At 42.2% G+C, this 16,414-nt stretch overlaps 1 long non-coding RNA gene and 1 pseudogene across 1 annotated transcript; both read right to left on the bottom strand.

The window, feature by feature from the left end:
• Positions 1–6,872: 6,872 nt before the first annotated feature.
• On the bottom strand, positions 6,873–10,927 carry LOC140520250 (immunoglobulin kappa variable 3-11-like; annotated as a pseudogene).
• On the bottom strand, positions 7,092–10,431 carry LOC140521616 (uncharacterized). Its single transcript, XR_011973007.1, has 2 exons — positions 9,870–10,431; positions 7,092–8,203 (listed from the first exon to the last, which is right to left on the bottom strand). It is a non-coding gene; the product is annotated as an uncharacterized lncRNA (long non-coding RNA).
• Positions 10,928–16,414: the final 5,487 nt, after the last annotated feature.

Here is a 16,414-nt window from a genome sequence, read left to right as displayed (position 1 = left end):
CCTAGCTGCCTCTATTGTCTATGGTACCTTTTAGCAGGATGTAGTTTCCTTCCTTATCTCTTTTAATTAGATTTATTGTTATTTGTTCTTTTTCTGAGATCAGACATGCTACTCCAGCCTTTTACCTTTACTCTGTGTATATCTCCCTGCTTCAAATATATCTTTTTTTTTTTTTGTTGGTAAATTTCTCCCATTTTTCCAGCCTATTTTGAGTTTGAACTTTATGTTTGAGTTGGCTTATACTCACTGCTGGGTGGGGGCAGGGGAGAGAGAGTGATGTGGGTAATGAATTTGGTCTTCAGATTTTTATGTTCTACTACTTTCTGAGCTAGGTCAAGGGTAGGGGAGGGGGGAACTGCAAGTTTTTGGTGCTTCCAAGACGATATGATGCAGGGAAGGGTTGGATCGTTGCCCTCTTGCTCTTTGCTCTGGCCCTTTCCTAGAGAGAGTTCCTGCTCCCTTGCTACTACAAATGCTCCTCTCCACCTTTGAAATGCAAATCACAATGAGCTAATGGGAGATGAAACTGCCACATAGCACTAGTCCTGGACCCTGTGCCAGCACAGGACATTCCTGGGATGTTTCTGATCAGCTATTCAGCCCCCTTACCTTCCCATAGTGCTAGGCTGCTCCCCACTGCTGGGATTATGGGCTATGTGTTGGACTGCTGACCCACTGATATCCCATTGTCTTGAGCCTTCTTTTTCTAAGTTGCCCTGGCTGCAAAAAATGACTTGCTGTGATTTATTCTTGACTTTCCCACTCTGAATTTGGTTTGGTGGGTTTTTTAAATTCTACAGTAGGTGTGTTGGGAGAGCAAAAATGCGATCTTCATTCTGTAATTTTGGCTCCACCCTATGTTTTCAGTTTGAAAACATTCTTCCTTCTTTATATGCATAAAGTTTTTCTCTAGTATGAATTCTCATTATAGAGTAAGGTCTGCCCCCCAGTTGGAAGGCCTTCTCATATTGATTATATTCCTCACATTTTTCTGAATTTTTGATATTGAATAAGTTCTGAGCTGTAATAGATGGCCTTTTCATAATCACTCCATGCATAAGGATCTTTCCAGTTAAGTTGAGTCTTACTCTTAAAGGCCTTCCCACATTTATTATATATTCTTAAGGTTGTCTCTCATATGTATTCTCTGTTGTGAAGGAACTTCTGACCTCAGGCAGAAGATCTTTCTACATACATTACATTCAAATATTTTTTCTCCAGTATGAATTCTCTAATGCCCAGTAAGAACTGACTTCCTTGGGAAAATCTTCACACACTTCACATTCCAAAAATTTCTTTCCAGTATGACTTCTCTGATGTCAAATAAGTCCTGATTTGCACTGAAAAGTCTTTCCAGATTCCTAACATTCATAAAGTTTCTCTCCAGTATGGACTCTCTGGATCACAGTAAGAGGTATCTTCTTCCGAAAGGCCTTGCCACATTCACTACATTCATAAGGTTTTTCTCCAATCTGAATTCTCTGATGTACAGTAAGTCGTGGGTTCATCCTGGAGCCCTACTAACATTAACTGAATTCATAAGGTTTCTCTCCAGTATAAATTCTTTGATGTTGACTATGTTCTCCATTGTAGAGAAAACCCTTCACATGCTACTTAACATTCATGAAGAATCTCTCCAGTATGAATTCTCTGATGCACAGTTAAGATATTCCTTCATCCTAAAGGCCTTCCCACATTCACTACATTCATAAGGTTCCTCCCCAGTATGAATTCTTCAATGTTGAATCAACTTTGAATTGTGGTAGGAAACTTTCCCTCATACATCACATGCCTAAGATTTCTCTCTAGTATGAATTCTCTGAAGTATAGTAAGATTTAGATTTTCCAAAGGTCTTTCTGCATTCACTACATTCATAAGGTTTGTCTCCAGTAAATTATTTGCACTCTGCAAGGAATAATAAAGACTTGATTGACCCTACATTTTCTTTCCTTTCCCAAGGTTCCTAGTTACACAAAGATTTTGTGGCTACTCTCTTGCTGTGCCACTTGAGAATTTTAGTCTCACTAGTCTTTCACTAAGGATCACAGTTTGTCTCATGTGAAAGTATAATGACTCAAAGTGAATATGTATAAATTAATAGACTTAAGATGATATTACCTGGAGGGATGAATAAGTCATTACTCTGCTGTAAATAGATGACATTTGAATGAAATGAAAGACAATCCAAAAAAAGTAGATGACTGGGAACTTACAAATATATCTATTCTACCTGAGATGAAAATAGGATGAGAAACAACTGAACAGAAAGAAAAAGGAGAATCAATGAGTTTAGAATGAGGAGGAAAGATAGGCAGAGATATCAAGTAAGAAAAACAAAGAAGACATATGAGAAAAAGGAAGCTTGTATCAGATAATTGTTGAAATAAATTTCTGCTAAAACTTCAACATGTCTAATTCCACAGTTAAAAGATCAAAACATGCAGGTATTTTTCATTAGAGAAATTAGTCATAGTTACCTGAAACATTATTCAAATTTTGGTTATCAAAGAAATCACAATGAAACAACTTGGAGGTGTCACCAAATAGTTGTCAAAGTAACAAAGATCCTTTAAAATGATAACAAATTTTAACAGTTGAATTAAACTAGGTATTATTGAGCTGCTGCTACCATTTTTCTTAAAGGCAATATAGCAATTTAAGCTGGAGTTACAAAATTGTTCATACCTTTGACATAGTGGTCCCACTCTTAGGTCTTCATTCTCAAAATGTTCTTTTTTAATGTTTATTTATTCATTTTCAGTTTTCAACATTCATTTTCACAAAATTATGAGTTCTAAATTTTCTCCCCATCTCTCCCCTCCCCCACCCCAGAACATCGTGCATTCTGATTATGCCTTACCCCAATCTGCTCTCCTTTCTATCATACTCCTCCCTACCTTTATCCCCATCTTCCCTCTTTTCTTGTAGGACAAGATAAGAGTTCTATACTCCATTAGCTGTATTTCTTATTTCCGAGTTGCATGCAAAAGCAATTCTCACCATTCATTCCTTAAACTTTGAGTTTCAACTTCCCTCCCCACCCATTCCCACTGAGAAGGCAAGCAATTCAATATAGGCTATATATGTGTACTTGTGCTAAAGACTTTCATAACAGTCATGTTGTGAAAGACTAGTTTTATTTCTCTGTATCCTAGCCTTCCCCCTATTTATTCTGTTGCCTCTTTAGACCAATAAAATTGTGCAATGATTGACTTCCATAGAGTTAGCTCTTCTCAGCAATGCAATGATCTAAGACAATTTCAAAAGACGTTATAGAAAATGCCATCCATATCCAAGAGAAAGAACTATGGAGTCTAAATGCAGATTAAACCATACTATTCGCACTTTTTGGTTTTTTCTTTCTCGTGGTTTTTCCCTTTTCTGACTAAAGTGGAACTATGTTTAATATGATTGTATATATGTAGACAAATCAGATTGCTTTCCATCTTATGGGGGTGGGGAAGAGGAGGTTTTGGAAAGGAGGGAGGAAAAACTTTGAAATTCGGTCTTATAAAACTGAGTGTTGAAAACTATCTTTACATGTAATTGGAAAATATAAAATGTTTTCAAGTGAAAAATAAAAGATGTTGTTATAGTATTTTGTTCTTAAAACCAGTTCGGACTCATGCTCTTCAGCTTATCCAGAAGGTGCCTTAACTCTTTGGGAGGAGGCCGTGGGTGGGATGACAGATTTCATGGTAAAACTTTGACGATGACTCATGGGTTGGAGGGATTAGCAGATCTAGTGGTCTCTGTACAGTTATCCCACCTTCCAGATATTCAGCTTAGCAGAGATTTCTGTCTGTCCTGAGACATACATAGGACATGACCCTTTGACCCAGCGCTTTCTCCTTTCCAGTTCTTTTTTAAAAAAAAGACCTTCAATCACACCTGAAATCACTGGTTCCTGATGTGATTCCTGACCCTGCTTGACTCTGTGGTTTGTGTCTTCTCAAATGATTAGAGCCAGTTGAAGATGGCCTTCTAAGTCACATTTTTGTGGAACCTTGGATAACTTACTTTACCTATGTAAGATCTTCATCTGTAAAGCAAAAGATCTTTATTAGATGATCCCTAAAGATCTTTTATTGGAAACAAGAACACTGATGGATCACAGGACAGTTAAGTTAAACTTTCCCACTCCCTCAATAGGAACAAGGCCTATTTTGGGAAAAGGAGGTATTATAAAGTAGACCTGGTGCAGTTTGAGTTGTTTTCTCCCAAGTGGATTGATTTGGCACCCACTTAGGGACTCTTTGGAGGATGGAGAATATTAAAAAAAATAACATTAGCAGAGGAACTCTTGACATCCCTAGAAACCTCCTTTTTGATTGCTTTAAATTCTCTTACCTACTGATTGTACCTGCTTTTGCTTTTTTGGACTGAATTCTGCCAGGCATGGAGCATCACTCAACTCTGCCTCGGTTTCTTTAGAAGTATGTAAAATGGGGATAATAACAGCATCTACCTTCCAAGGTTTTTGTGAGGATAAAATGAGATGACCACAGCACTATATAAATGCAAGCTATATTTTTATAAGCAGTTTTAAAATCAAAATATTAAATTAAATATTAATTAAATTAAATATTTTAAATCAAAAGCTTTCAGGCAATGTGCCCTGAGGCTGATGACCACATTTCCTTTATGTTCTGTGGTTTTGGCTCTAATCCAATTTCCTGCTTCACAAGTCTGTCAGATGAAAAAAGGCCTTGTTTGACCCAAAAGGAAGAACTATGGGCAATGAGGAAAAGTTTCCAGGAGGCGAGTTGGGTTTAGTGTCAGAACATACTTCCTCCCTATTACAGATTTGAGAAAAAGGGTGGGCTGTCCATCCCAATGAGGAATTTACCTGATGCTTAGCAGGTTTGTGTATTCTGCCTACTTCCTCTACTGTCACTTGTAAGAAATAGGTATTTCTCTTTTTCTTCTCAAACATGGGGGGAAAGGATAAAAGAAAAATCCCAAACATCAAAGCTATTAACATTTTTAAACCATCATCTCAGAAATGTATCACTGTACTCAAAATGCAGTGACAATGTGCTTCATTCCTGGAACAGGCATGCCAGAGTAGGGCCAAGACCACCTAAAAAAACCCTTCCTGTGAACAAGGCCAGAAGCAAAGATTCTGTCACAGATGGTGGGATGAAGGACAGGAGATGTATTAGCTGAGCCTCACTAGGTAGACAGCCAGAAAGTGCTTTGTTTAGGGTTAGAGCACTGTGGAAGGGACACCATTACTATGCAGACTATTGGTCTGCAGGGTCATCAGACTCCACAGGACTGATAATGAGAGTGTAGTCATTGTCATCATTGCCACTGACCCAGGATGGAACCACAGAGGCACTTGTAATACAGCCGGAGTGGCTGTCCTGGCTTCTTTTGGTATCCATTTAAATAGTGCTTGAACTGGCCTTATACCTGATGGTGACTCTTTCTCCTGGAGACACTGCCAAGGAGGCTGGAGACTGAGTCAGCAGATGGCCCCCAGGTCAAGCTTGGTCATTCCAATGATGGAGCTTTCAGTTTTGTTGTGATGCTTTCTTCTCATTTACATCACTGTAGCCCTTATATGTCTTGTTTTCCTCATGGTTCTTAGAAAAGTCAATCAAGAGGAACATGCCAGGAAGAACAAATAGAAAAAAGGAATTATGAAGAAGAGGTAGACTAAAGTAGAACATGCAAAATATCAGCTGAAAAATTATGGCAGGGGGCAAGAGAATGGGACAAGTGTTGGGTGATCCATGTGCTCCACTGTGTGCTGGGGGTGTCCAGAAAAGTGAAGAAGGGCCCCATTGGTTTGGGGGCAGTGAACTCAGGAATGACATGACAAAGAGGTCATCACTGCATGGGCATGCATGGCTGAGTTGACATCTACACAACTGGAGGGACCAGAGACTGTTGGACAGACTGCATTGGTTTCATGGTACTCTGCCTTAGTGAAACTACAGCTAAATATAGTCAAAGGAAATGAATCCACAGAGTAGCCATGCCTGAAATGTGTGTCTCTGTACTTTGTGTCAAACGCTTCTCTGTCAAGAGGTGGGTAACCCACTTCCTCACAGGTCCAAATGTGTTCTAGTCTTGCCCTGGTGAGGGCACATCTGCAGTAATACTTTCCCTCCTGGGTGCTGCATTTTAGAATGGACTCAGACAGACTGTTCAGACAAATGAAGGCAGTAAGCGTGGGGAAAGGACCAGAAGCCAAGAGAAGGAAGGTTGCCATACTTGTGGGAGGACCACCATGGGGACATGTAAGAACTGCCTTCAGCGATCTAAAGGGCTGTTCCAAGGAAGGTGGTGGGACTTGTTCTACCTGACACCAAACCACACAAAGAGGAGCAAAGAGTGGAAGGTGCAGAGAGGCAGGCTTTAGAAGTAAACTGAGAACAGACTCCCTGGCAATGGGAACCATATAAAAGTGTAATTGATGATCACTGGAGGTGGTAATAGTAATAACAGTGAAGATTTCTATAGTGCTTCCTAAGGGTCAGGCACAGTCCTAAGCACTTTACCATGATTACCTCACTGGCTCCTCACAGCAAACCTAGGAGTTGGTGCTCCTATGGTTTCCATTTTTGAGATAAAAAAACTAAGGCAAAAGGAAGTTAAGTGACTGCCTAGCATGACACACCTAGGACGTGTCTGAGGCTGGATGTGATATCGGTTCTTCCTAATAATATGCCTGTCTCTATCCACTGCCCCAAAAAAAGGAATCCAGGTCAGAGCTCGTCACAACCACAGCATTGTCCTCTGAGATCCAGAACTGTCCCCCTGAGGCAGCCCCAACAAGCTGCCCTTAGCCCATCTGTGGGAAAGGAGAAGGCCCTGGGCACTGATGCCTCCCTTAGCAGCTGCCTGGGCAGGTTTTTGTTCAGAGCTGTAGCACTGTGAGAGGCCAGTTATTGCCCTGCTGGCAATAGTAGACTGCAGTATCCTCAGGTTCCACATTGCTGATTGTGAGGGACAAATTTGTCCCGGAGTGCCAAGCCTAGAGGCCTGTATTGGGCTACCCGAGTCTTTCTTACCTCACCTCCCGAGGTCTTCGGCTGGCCACGCCGGATGCACGTATGAGAGAAAGGACGTTCCAGAGTCAAACAGGGGTTGAGCTTTATTACAGGGTTTCGGTTACAAGTGCAGGGGGTCTTCTTTCTTAGGACGAAGAGGGGGAGATTTCCTAAGAAGGCTAAGCTTAAGGGAATGGAAGTAGAAGTACAAGCGGGGAGAGAGGGGGAGGGGAGAGAGGAAAGAAAAGAAGCGGAGCCCTACTTTTCTCTTTGGCTCCACACGTGCTAAGAGCTTTCTGGCTTCCTCAATCCTACTTAATCTTCAGCCACACAGTTTGCATCTCAATACCATGCTGTTAGGTAACTAGGTGTGCTCCAATCCGGGACGACCTCGAGGGCAGGGAGACTCCACCCATCAGGTATCTCCGGGGGAGAGGCGGAAATACCCGAGCTAGCCGAGCTAGCTCGGTCTGACCTTCTCGAACCCCCGCTGTTCATGGAGGGCCTCGTAAGACTCTAAGATTTAGAAGTCCCACTTTTACCTGCCCGAGACTGTCCACACGGAATTGAGCTTCCAGTCCCAACATATCCCCTTCTTTGTTATGCGCGGAGCGCACCTGGCTCTAGAGCAAACAGTGGCTGGAGGCTGAGTGGATTAGGAAGGCCTTTAGCATATGAGTACCTTACAACAAGACTTCATTCACACAGAAATCTGCAGCTAGCACAACTGACAAAGGGAGGCATCAAATAAAACAAAGATGAAACTAAATGGCTGAGTTACAACAGGGGAAGTGCAATCAACTAAAATCCCAAAGCATATTTTAAGAGAAGCAGCTGGTGTAGGCGCCTTACACGTCACCACTCCCTTAATCTTGCAAATGGATCTATACAGGTGGAAAATTGGTCACCTCCTCCCCACCCAAGTGTCCTGGGTTTGTGATATCAAAGTCCTCATTCAGCTGGCGAAAAAAGGATGCCTAGATGGGAAGCTGTCAGCAGCAGTGTCTGCGGTTGTGATGAGGGCTGCTTCCTCTCTGGGCAGCAAGGTTAAAGCTGTCAGCAGCAGGCTCAGGTGGTGTATGATCCTTCTCCGGGGTCTCTGGGCTCTCCGGGGTCTCCGCCTCCTGAGTCTCCGTCGTCTCCGACCTCGGTTCCCACCTACGGATCCTTCTAATGGGAATCCACGCATCACCTTTTCCTGTGGAGACACAAACATACCCTGGACCCCATATTAGTATCTTATACGGACCTTTCCATTTCCCTGAGGCCATATCCTTTACCATGGCCCATGTGTCTTTATATCCAGCCTGGGTATTACTTTCCTTGCGGGGTTGTCTTGGAAAAGTCACAAAATGTCTCATAGCTGGAGTAGTATGTGAGTTTTTTGAGACAGCTGTATCAAGCTCTGATTGTATTAGGCCTCTTGATCTTAGCTCTGATTGTATTAGGCGACCTTTTCCCCTTCTTTGTTTAGCGAGGATCGCCTTTAAGGTAAAGATGATAAGAATGCATAGTGGCTCTTTACTTAGGTATAGCTGCTGCCAGGTGCTTACAAATGCTTCATTAACATCTGTAAGGAACCTGACTTTCCCAGATTTTTTCTTTATAACAAACACAGGAGCATTCCAGGGTGCTAATTGCTCCTTAACCGATAGTTGTAGTGCCTGGAGTTTTTCTGGAGTCAGAGGCCATTGTGCCACCCAAATCGGGGTGTCTGACTTCCAATTCAAGGGTGGGGACTCCAGTACAACAGCAATGGCCCTTACTAAAAATTTGATAGCTTCATCCCGAGGCGGCTCATAATGTCCCTGCCCCAGATGTTAAAACTAAGTCCTGGAATCACCAACGGCCATACGGTCCCTTGGCGATCCTCTGCCTCCCACTTTACTGGGTGCATTGTCTCTAAGGTATTTTGGCACCCTCCTATTCCCCACACTGGTCTCTGGCTTTCTTTAAGCTTCCAGTGCCTTAAGGGAAGGGCAATAGCTATGGGAAGCTGATCCTGGCCCCTCCCTGTACTTATTTCTTTCTGCCCAGGGGTAAGGCAGGCTCTGGCTAAGCTCTTCCAGTCATTAGGAGTCAGAATGAACTGACCGCTGAGAGTTTCAAGCATGGCTATAACAAAGGGTGAATTAGGGCCATGCTTGGTACAAGCCTCTTTAAGAGTCGCCACTCTCTTCCACTCTATAGGTATGTGGCTCCTCCGAACCCCACCGGGGACACTGGGGTCCGCTATTTCTAACACAGGAAATGTCCCTACATCTTCTCCATTCTCTATAGCCTTTCTTATTCCTTTTTCCAAACTGGACTGTGGCCCTGAACTGTCTGACCAATGGAGCAGGTTATAAGGAGGCGCGGAGGGAAGGCACGGCGTATTCTCCCCTGCCTCGCCTTTCCCATCCTCTAGATGGAGCTCCGAACCTATTTTTTCTCTACACTCCTTAACTTTCTGCTCGCCAGGGTTCTGCTCGCCAAGGTCCTCCCCTCCCCTCTCTCCGCTTCCACTCTTATTCCAATCCCGCCCTGGCCTCTCCGGCCCTTCCTTACAAAATTCTCGGAGGTCGTTTAACTCTATTGTGACCCCCGCCTCCCTGCATTCCCTGTGAAGTTTCTCAGCCCAGACCTCCTGTTCCTCTGGCTTTATTACTGGCAATTGATTCCTCATCCCTGCCCTTTTCCCAGGGGTTTGGGAAGCTTCTCTCCCCTTTCTCTCCTTCCGAATCTAGGATTCGGGACTCGCTTCTTTCACAGCCCCTTCCGGGTGTACCCCAAAAGCACCCAGGATTATCTACGCTCCCAATCCCTGTTGGGACGCCAACTGGCAAGCCTAGAGGCCTGTATTGGGCTACCCGAGTCTTCCTTACCTCACCTCCCGAGGTCTTCGGCTGGCCACGCCGGATGCACATATGAGAGAAAGGACGTTCCAGAGTCAAACAGGGGTTGAGCTTTATTACAGGGTTTCGGTTACAAGTGCAGGGGCTCTTCTTTCTTAGGACGAAGAGGGGGAGATTTCCTAAGAAGGCTAAGCTTAAGGGAATGGAAGTAGAAGTACAAGCGGGGGAGAGAGGGGGAGGGGAGAGAGGAAAGAAAAGAAGCGGAGCCCTACTTTTCTCTTTGGCTCCACACGTGCTAAGAGCTTTCTGGCTTCCTCAATCCTACTTAATCTTCAGCCACACAGTTTGCATCTCAATACCATGCTGTTAGGTAACTAGGTGTGCTCCAATCCGGGACGACCTCGAGGGCAGGGAGACTCCACCCATCAGGTATCTCCGGGGGAGAGGCGGAAATACCCGAGCTAGCCGAGCTAGCTCGGTCTGACCTTCTCGAACCCCCGCTGTTCATGGAGGGCCTCGTAAGACTCTAAGATTTAGAAGTCCCACTTTTACCTGCCCGAGACTGTCCACACGGAATTGAGCTTCCAGTCCCAACACCGGAGCCACTGCCACTAAACATCGATGGGACCCCAGAGTGCAGGGTGGAAGCATATTGAATGAGGAGCCTAGGAGCCTGGGCTGGTTTCTGTTGGTGCCAGTGTTTGCTAATACCCTGACTGACCCTGCAGGACATGGTAACTCTCTCTTGCAGACACAGACAGGGAGGCTGGAGACTGGGTTAGCTCAATGACCCCTCAGGCATCTGGAATCACAAACACAAGATATTTGGTGAGAAAAATGCAAATCCAACTTACACCAGGAAAAATCTGACCATGTTGTGAATTAAACCTTCCCATGCTGCCCTCATGCTCATGAGTGAAGAGCCCCATTTTCTCTCTGACCCTCAGAATTCCACACATTCTGAGTGGTGCCCAGAGGGGCCAAGGCTGCCTTGAGATGGCTATGTGAGGTAGGGTTGTCTTTTCTCTGCTTGTCTCATCTAGGATCCAGGGCAACAGGAGAAAAAGCAGCTGAGCCTGGGCCCCCATCTCCATGTGCCTGAACCCTGAGCTGCCCAGCATTTTCCTCCCCAGCTGCCTTTTTGTAGCTGTTCTCAGCAGTAGCTTCAGGGCTGAGAGTGAGCCATGCAAAACATCTCAGGGAGTGAGGCTTGTGCCCAAATGACAGGTCCCATTGATCTGGCCCCTTGGATACCCCAGAACCTTGAGCTGTGTGAATGCTGCAGTGCCCTTCTGGGATCCTAGAAAGGGAGCACCCCAGTGGTGGTAGAATCTACCCGGTCCCCATGAGGTCTGAAAACCTCACAGGTGCCAAGAAAACTGAGGACCAGACTGAGAGCAGCCTGGAATGATTCACTTATGTGTCCAGTGCCTGCAACAGGGTTCCTTCCCCTCCACTCTAGCCTGAAACACCTGTCCCTCACTCAGGATTCTTCTTCTACTTCCTAGTAGTTCACACTGAGTGCTATGATTGTCTGACTACCAGGGGGAATTTGTTGGCATTAGAGTCAATACAACAGAAGGGAGCCATTTCTTAGTGTTCTTATAATATTGGAGGACTCCCCCCCTCATCTGCACAATCACCACGGCTACTGGAGAAGGTTCCTACTATCAAAATCCTTAGAAATGGAAAATGGTTCAGCCTCAGAAACTGATATGGTTTGATTGAAAAAAATTACATTAATGAAGAGGAATTAACATCCCTTTGCTGCTGTACCCTGAAGATTATGAGGTCTCTCCATTCAAGTTGCAGCTGAAATCTCCACTATGAGACATCTCCCCATACTGCAGTGTGGGCTCCTGGAGATCTGGGGGCATTTTAAAGCTTCACTTGGGTCTCCAGTTCTTTGCACAGTGTTTCATCCTTCACAAATGCCTAATTAGTATTTTTTTTAATTCATTGGTATATTCATTCATCATGGGTCCCTATACACTAGGGAAAACTCATTTATCTTCCTCATTAACTACACAGATGACTTGGAAACACTGGGATATGAGTTTCCAAGCAAATAGAATAGTCAAAGGATCTTTTAGGAAGCCCCTAGGTGGGGATGCTAGGTGGTGCAGTGGATAGAACAGAGACATTGAATTGGGAAGACCTAAATTCAAATGTGACCCCAATCATTTAGTAGCTTTGGGGCTTTTTGATCCTGGGCAAGTTGCTTAACCCTGCCTGCCTCCAAAAATTAAAAAAAAAGCTCCTAAGGTCATATGATTCACAATCTAATGTTTGATATAAAAGTAAAGGGACACTTCTCTCATGTAGATTGTAATGTCCCCCATCAGTCACCAGCCTCTCCCCAGAGACTTGACCAGGGCTCTCTCAGGGCATTAGAGCTTCTCTCCATCACTGCTCCTTTCTCCTACCCATCAGTGGTTTTCTGGTGACTGGTAATAGCTGGACCCAGTAAATGTTCAGTAATTGCCCCCCATTGCTTTTCCCCATTCTTGTGTGCTGTCTCTGTCCCCTCTGCAATAGTTGTCCTCAGCTCACAGGAAATGAGAGGCCTTTTCTCACAGTCAGACCCTGGCCCCTGGGGCCAACTGTCCTCTCCTCCTCAGTCTCCAGCTGACAGTTATTTCTTTTGCTCCAGAATCAGGTTTGTTACTCTGCTGGGTTATTGGAAAGAAGAGTGAGGACACTTTCACAGATTGAGAATGTACTCCCAGACACATTTTTGTTCATGATTTTGAAACCAAGGCTGCCTTGAGATGGCTATGTGATGGGGTACTGGACCTGTAATCAGGAAGGCCTGAATTCAAATCCAGCCTCAAAACACTTCCTGGTTGTGAAACCCTGGACAGGTCGCTTTTCCTCTATTTCAGCTTCCTCATCTCTATATTGGGGATAAAAATGGCGCCTACCTCCTGGTGTGGATGCGTGGAGGAAGAGACTTGATATTTTAAAAACAGTTAAATTTTAAAGCAGCATAGAAATGCCATTATTATTGTTGTATTTGTTATTATTATTTCCCCAAAGGACACATAAAACAATAAACTGCACATGATGAATATTTTATTTATGCTTACTTCTCACAATTGTATTCTTTTCTTTTTCTTTTCAATCATAGTTACCCAGAAATATATTCCTGTCACCTCCTCAGGTCAGGAAAACCTTCCGTGTCATAATGATTTTAAAAAGAAAGGAGAAAAAGCAATCCAATAAGGTTCTAAAGAAGTATTGTGGGGGCAGAGCCAAGATGGAAGAGTGAGAGCAACTACTCACCCAAGCTGTTAGACAAACACCTTCAGATACCTGTAAAAAGAGAATCTGACTGAATTTTGGAGGGACAAAATCCAATTGGAACAGACTGTGGCAGATTCATAGCCCTGGACAGGCTGGAAGGTTGACAGGAGTGATCCGTTCTGCAAGGCAGGAGGAGCACTCAGCACACAGTCCAAAAGCTGTACTAGTGCATCCCTGCCAGGCAGGGCTGAGCAGGAGGCCCCAGGTGGTCTGTGGCAGCAGCTGTACTGCAGAATCTCTCATATATAAGCCCAGGACAGGAGTGCAGTGGAACCAAGCGAGTAAGAGCTGCAGAGTCCCAAGTATCTGATTTTTGTGGGTTTATTTTGTAACCTGCAACATTGTCAAAGCTGTTTATTCTTTCAAGTAGTTTTTTACTTGATTCTCTTGGATTCTGTAAATATATCATCATATCATCTGCAAAGAATGATAACTTAGTTTCTTCTTTGCCTATTCCAATTCCTTCAATTTCTTTTTCTTCTCTTATTGCTACAGCTAACATTTCTAGTACCATATTGAATAACAATGATGATAATGGACATCCTTGCTTCACTCCTGATCTTATTGCCAATGTATCTAGGTTATCTCTATTGCATATAATGCTTGCTGATGATTTTAGTTAGATACTGCTTATTATTTGATGGAAAGTTCCATTATTGCTATACTCTCCAGTGTTTCCAATAGGAATGGGTGTTGTTGTATTTTGTCAAACGCTTTTTCTGCATCTATTGATATAATCATATGGTTTCTGTTAGTTTTGCTGGTGATATGATCAATAATGCTAATAGTTTTCCTAATACTGAACCAGCCCTGCATTCCTGGTATAAATCCTACCTGATTATAATATTCTCATGATAAGTTGCTACATTTTTTTTGCTAACATCATTTACAATTTTTGCATCTATATTGATTAGAGAAATTGGTCTATAATCTTCTGTTTTGGCTCTTCCTGGTTTAGGTATCAGAATCATATTTGTATCATAAAAAGAATTTGGGAGAACTCTTTCTTCCTCACTTTTCTCGAGTAATCTGTATGGTATTGGAATTGACTATTCTTTAAATGTTTGATAGAATTCACTTGTAAATTCATCTGACCCTGGAGATATTTTCCTAGAAAGTTCATTGATGACTTGTTCAATTTTTTTTTGGAGATGCAGTTATTTGAGTATTCAACTTCCTCCATTAATCTGGCAATTTATTTTTGTAATAATCATCCATATTATTTAGATTGTCGAATTTTGGGGCATACACTTGGACAAATAATTTTTAATGATTGTTTTAATTTCCTCCTCTTTGGAGGTTACTTCACTCTTTTCATTTTTGATATTGGTAATTTGGTTTTCTCCTTTTTTTAAATTCAAATTGACCAAAAATTTATCAGTGTTATTGGCTTTTTCATAAAACCAACTCTAGTTTTATTTATTAGTTCAATAGTTTTCTTAATTTCAATTTTATTGATTGCTCCTTTATCAGTATTTCTAATTTGATGTTTACTCAGAGATTTTCAATTTGTTCATTTTCTACCTTTTTCAGCTGTATACCCAATCCATTGATCTCCTTTATTTTATTTATGTAGGCATTCAAAGACATAAAACTTCCCCTAAGAATTCCTTTTGCAGTATCCCACAAGATTTGGTAGGTTGTCTCATTGTTATCATTCTCTTGAATGAAGTTGCTGTTTGTTTCTATGATTTATTGTTTAACCCACTAATTCTTTAGGATTAGATTATTTAGTTTCCAATTAATTTTTGGTTTATCTTTCCATGGTTTTTGATTACATAGAATTTTTATTGCATTATGATCTGAGAAGGGTGCATTCACTATATCTGCCTTTCTGCATTGGATTTTGAGGTTTTTATTTCCCAGCACATGGTCAGTTTTTATGTATATGCCATGTACCACTCAACAAAAGGTATATTCCTTTCTATCCCCATTCAGTTTTCTCCACAGATCTATCATATCTACCTCATCCACAGTTTTATTCACCTCCTTAACTTCTTTCTTGTTTATTTTGACATTAGATTTGTCAAGTTCAGAGAGGGGGAGTCTGAAGTCCCCCACTAGTATAGTTTTGCTGTTTATTTCTTCCTATAACTCCCTTAACTTCTCCTCTAAGAATTTGGATGCTGTAATACTTGGAGCATATATGTTTAGCAATGGTATTACTTCATTGTCTATGGTGCCTTCTAATAGGATAGAGTTTCCTTCCTTATCTCTTTTGATTAGATCTATTTTTCTTTTGCTTTGACTGATTAGGATTGCTACCCCTGCTTTTTTTTACAACAGCTGAAGCACAATATATTCTGCTCCAACCTTTTACCTTTACCCTGTGCATATCCCCCCCATTTCAAATGTGTTTCTTGTAAACAATATATTATTGGATTATGGTTTTTAATCCATTCTGCTATCTGTCTCCATTTTATGGGAGAGTTCATCCCATTCACAGTTGTGATAATTATCTGTGTCTTTCCCTCCATCCCTTTCCCCTTGTTTATGCTTTTAGTTCTCCCTTCTCCCTTCCCCAATAGAGTTTTAATTTTTGACCACCACCTCCCTCAGTCTTCTCTCCCTTCTTTCAGTCCCTTCCATTTTATTCCGCCTTTTCCTTACTCCTTCTTCCCTCCCTTTTTTCCTCCCCTCCCTTTACTTTCCTCTTTTCTCTCCTTCTGCCCATAGAGCTAGTAAGATTTCTATAATTAACTGAGTTTGTTGTTCCCGCCCTGAACCAAATCAGATAAGAGAAAATATCAAACAATGCTCATCTCCCTCCCCTGTTTCTCTCTACCATAGTATGTTTTTGTGCCTCTTCCTGTGGTGTAATTTACCTTTTTCTGGCTCCTCCTTTTCACATCTCCTGTTATAATCCCTTCACTCCCTTAAATTGAAATTTTTATTATCACATCATTTACTTTATACCCACTCTCTCTATTTGTGTATATTGCTTTAATACATCTTGATAAATATGTAATTCTCAAGAATATCAAGTATCACCTTCCCTTATAGAAATGTAAATAGTTTGCCTATATTGAATAACAAGTTTTTTCCCCTGTTGGCCTTTCTATGCCTCTCCAGACTTGTGTTTAAGATTGAATTTTCTATTGATCTCTGGTCTTTTCATCAGGAAGCTCTGGAAATCCCTTATTTCACTGGATATTATGCTCAGTTTTGCTGGGTAATTGATCCTTGGTTGAAGTTCCAGTTCCTTTGCCTTACAGAATATCATATTCCAATCCCTCTGATCATATAATATAGAAGATGCTAGGTCCTGT

This window comes from Notamacropus eugenii, chromosome 1 (genome assembly GCF_028372415.1).
Source record: "Notamacropus eugenii isolate mMacEug1 chromosome 1, mMacEug1.pri_v2, whole genome shotgun sequence".
NCBI classification, from domain to species: domain Eukaryota; kingdom Metazoa; phylum Chordata; class Mammalia; order Diprotodontia; family Macropodidae; genus Notamacropus; species Notamacropus eugenii.
Note: the sequence above shows the minus strand (reverse complement) of the source record. Positions and strands in the feature narration are given on the sequence as shown.